Source organism: Morus notabilis, unplaced genomic scaffold, assembly GCF_000414095.1.
Source record: "Morus notabilis unplaced genomic scaffold, ASM41409v2 Scaffold39, whole genome shotgun sequence".
In the NCBI taxonomy this organism is placed as follows: domain Eukaryota; kingdom Viridiplantae; phylum Streptophyta; class Magnoliopsida; order Rosales; family Moraceae; genus Morus; species Morus notabilis.
Window position 1 is genome coordinate 257685 of NW_010366566.1, and position 4789 is coordinate 262473.

Consider the following 4789-nt stretch of genomic DNA (forward strand, 5'->3'; position numbering starts at 1 on the left):
ATAATCAGCAAAATATTTACATCTTATTTGATTTATGGGCATATATCCCAACAATCTCCCACTTGCCCTAAAGCAAATGAGGCATGTCTCTAAGTCCCATATTTTCAAGATGTCTCTCAAAACTCCCTGTTGGTAATGTTTTGGTAAACGGATCAGCTATGTTGTTCGCGGATGCGATCAACTGAAATGTCTCCTCTAGAAACAATCTCTCTGACCAGGTGGAATTTTCGCTCTATATGCTTTCCTTTGCGGTGGTTCCTGGGCTCCTTGGCATTGGCCACTACTCCACTGTTGTCACAATAGAGTATGATAGGCTCATGTATATTTGGAACAACTTCCAAATCCTTCAGAAATTCACAAAGCCAGACAGCTTCCTTAGCTGCTACATACTCAGCCTCCATGGTTGAGTCAGCAATACAAGATTGCTTGATACTCCTCTATATGATGGCTCTATTTCCCAAAGTGAACACTGCCCCTGAAGTGGACTTGCGAGAGACCCTATCCGACTGAAAATCAGAATCAGCATATCCAATAGGAATCAAATCCCTACCAGAGTATACAAGCATATGGTTTCTCATCCTCCTCAAATATTTGAGTATGTGTTTGACTGCAACCCAATGATCTAATCCTGGGTTTGACTGGTATCTGCTAACCAACCCTACTGCATAACATATGTCAGGTCTAGTACATAGTATTGCATACATCAGGCTACCAACTGCCGATGCATAGGAAACTCATCTCATATCCTCTTCTTCTTGAGGTGTCTTTGGACACTGCTCCTTGGAGAGATAAACTCCATGTCGAAAAGGCAAATTTCCTTTCTTGGAGTTTTGCATCGAAAACCTGACAAGCACCTTGTCAATATACGATGCCTGAGACAATGCCAAAAGTATATTCTTGCGATCCCGGATAATTCGGATCCCAAGAATATAGTTAGCTTCTCCCAAATCCTTCATTTGGAATTGGTTGGCTAGCTAGTTCTTTACTTTGCATAATGATTCTACATCATTCCCAATGAGCAGAATGTCATCTACGTAAAGAACCAAGAAGACCACTTTATCTCATTGAATTTGTTTGTAGACACAAGGTTCACCAAGATTTTGTTCAAAGCCATAAGATTTTATAGCTTCGTTAAATCTGATGTTCCAAGATCTAGAAGCTTGCTTTAGTCCATAAATGGACCTCTGCAATTTGCAGACTTTCTGCTCTTGGCCTTTTACCATGAAACCCTCTGGTTGGACCATATGAATGGTCTCTTCAAGATGGCCGTTCAGAAACGCCGTCTTGACATCCATTTGCCATATCTCATAGTCATAATCACCAGCAATGGATAAGAGTATGCGGATGGATTTTAGCATGGCTACAGGGGAAAAAGTATCCTCATAGTCTACTCCTTCCTTTTGGGTAAAACCCTTTGCAACCAATCTTGCTTTGAACGTTTCAACTTTTCCATCAGCTCTTCTCTTTCTCTTATAGATCCATTTGCAACCAATAGGCTTAACGCCTTCTGGTAGGTCTACAAGCTCCCAGACAGAATTGGAGTACATAGACTCCATTTCAAGTTTCATGGCTTCTTGCCATTTTTCTTAATCAATATCATCAATTGCTATCCTATATGACAATGGATCATCTTCACTGCCATCGGTGACTGCAACATTTGCTTATCCATTTTCACGATAGCGAGTTAGCAATCTTATTTCCCTCCCACTGCGTCGTGGTGGCGGGGGGGTTTGATCATGGTCAGTGGTCTTCCTTCTTTATCGTCCAACAACTGTTGTCGGCATGGGGCTAATCTGATCAGCCAGCAACTCTTCCAGAACTATCTTACTTCTGGGCTTGAAATCTGCCATATAGTTATGCTCAAGAAACGTAGCGTTTGTCGATACAAACACTTTGTTATCCTGAGGACTATAAAACATACCTCATGTTGTTCCTTTTGGATAGCCCACAAATATGCAGACTTCCGAGCGAGGTTCTAACTTCCCAGTCTTTCCCTTCAACACATGTGCTGGGCACCCCCATATGCGAATGTGTCTCAAACTAGGTTTGCGACCATTCCACAACTCTAGGGGTGTTATGGGGATTGACTTAGATGGAACTAAGTTCAGAATGTATACTGCTGTTTGTAATGCATATCCCCAGAATGAAGTGGGTAAAGAAGAATAACTTAACATTGATCTCATCATGTCAAGTAAGGTGCGGTTTCTTCTTTCAGCTACACCATTTTGTTGTGGTGTGCCAGGTGCAGTGAGCTGATATATTATTCCATTTTCAATCAAATGGTCTTTGAATTCATAATCCAAGTACTCTCCTCCTCGATCCAATCGAAGAGTTTTGATCGATTTGCCTAGTTGCTTTTCAGCTTCGGCATGGAATTCTTTGAACTTTTCAAAGGTTTCAGATTTTTTTTGCATCAGGTATGCATATCCGAATCTTGAATGATCATCAATAAATGTGACGAAGTATTCATAGCCTCCCCCCGCTTTGACATTCAAAGGACCACATACATCGGTATGTATGATTTCAAGGGGTGTCTTTGCTCTTTCACCCTTTGCTGAAAATGGCCTCTCTGGGATTTTTCCTTTTAGACAGGATTCACAAACCGGTAGAGTGCCAACCTTTAGCTCTCTCAAAGGACCATCCTTTGCTAGTCTTTCAATCCTATCTATGTTTATATGACCCAGCCTTAGATGCCACAAGTATGTTTCATTTTCGTTAGAAACCTTTTTTCTTTTAGGGGTTGGTTTAGCGACTTTGAACATTTCAGTTTGTAGCATTTCGTTGAATATGGGTTTAACAAAGTAAAGACCATCATCAACAAAACCGGAACAAATATAAATTCCATTCTTAGATAAAGATACAAAGTCAATATCAAAAGAAACTGAAACAAATTGTTCATGCAATCTAGAAACTGAAAGCAAATTCCGTTTGAAATTTGGAATAAAATAAACATTGTCTAACAATAAATATTTATCATTTGCAAAAGACAGTCGCACTGTCCCTACTGCCGTCGCTGAGATCCTTGCCCCATTGCCCACTCTCATCTGGAAAGATCCCTCTTTAATATCCCTGGACGTTTCCAACATCTGTAAAGAAGTACAAACATGATTAGATGCCCCTGAATCAACTATCCAGGTAGAAAAGTCATTCTCAACTAAACATGTTTCCATGACCAGTAAATCTGATTTACCTTGCTTCTTCACTTTCAGCTCATCGAGGTACTTTTTGCAGTTCCTCTTCCAATGGCCGTCCTGGTTGCAGTGGAAACACTTTCCCTTAGACTTTGGAGCAGCCTTGTTCTACTTGTTCTTCTGGATCTTCTTCTTCCATTTTCCCTTATTGTTCCCTTGATTCTTCTTCTTCTTAGTCTTTGATGAAGAAGGCCTCCCCTCAGCAACGTTTGCCTTGCCTCCCTTATCACCTATAAGGGACTCAAATTGTTGCAGCTCATTCAGGAGCTCAGTTAAGTTATCATTCTTTTGGTTCATCAGATAACTTGTCCTGAATGGAAGGAAATCAGGAGAAAGTGTCTCTAGTATCATGCCAACCTGGGTATTCTCATCAATCTGAGACCCATTAATTTCAGCCTCATTAAGATGATTAATCATCTCAAGCATATGCTCACGTACAGAAGAACCATTCTTCATACGGCCGTTCATAATGGCTTTGATAGTAGCGTGTCAGGCTGAATCAGATGGACGTCTAAACATCCTCTGAAGAGTGTCTATGATCTCTCTAGCAGTCGCAAGGCCTTCGTGCTGAGTTCTCAGCACTTCATTCATTGCTGCTAACAGGTAACAACGGGCCTTGTTGTTGGCGTTGATTCAGCGATAATATCGCTCGGTCAAAGCCCTGGCAGCATTGGTTGGAGGCACTGGAGGATAATCCTCCTTAAGGACAAAATTGTAGTTTTCACAGATCAAAAAGATATTCATGTTGCTTTTCCATTTGACAAAGTTTTCACCATTCAAAATTTGAGAAGCGAGAAGTGCGAAAATAGGATTTGACATTTTTGCTGAAAATAAAGAATTTAACTCAATCAACATTTTGCATAAATATCACTACTAATTTTAAGGCATATAAATATGATGCATGAATGCACATGTTAAATACACAAATACATGTTTAATTGCCTAAGGAATTTTAATCACCACAATTAAGTGACGCCGTAGGGTAGGTCAAATAATTGCTAATTAAAATGAGACTATCTCAATTAATAAATACTATCTGAAATATCTCATACTTCTAATATTTATTAATTTCCTTTTATTTTAGGTCAAGAAAATAATTAACCAATTTAATTATCTCTTTATGAGTGTAACCCACCGCTTCAGATCTTTTAGACTTAACTTAGAAGTTGCCGCCGTAGGGTATGTCCATTCTAAAATACATCTTAGAGATCCTATCTCTTTGGAAGTCAACCTTGTTATTATAATTAATGAATACCCTCCGTAGGGAGGACGAAATCAAAGCGTCTCGGGGCCTCATTAATTACTGACGGTGTTGTACTAACGGTGGAGACCTATGGGTTATATTGTCATATTACCCGCTCCCACTCATTATTTACAAATGGTGTATTTATTTTATAAAACAACTCTTGCTTTATACTTCTCAGTGAATTTAAACAATTTAAGTCACTAAGATCCAAATAAATTTTAAACAACTTTAAAATTATTTTTAAGTCATTTGTGAATTTTAAAATTTAACATTTAAATTTATAAATTTCACATTTGACTCATATAAATTTTTGCAAGAACCATTTGCTAATTTATTTAAATTTAATCTCATT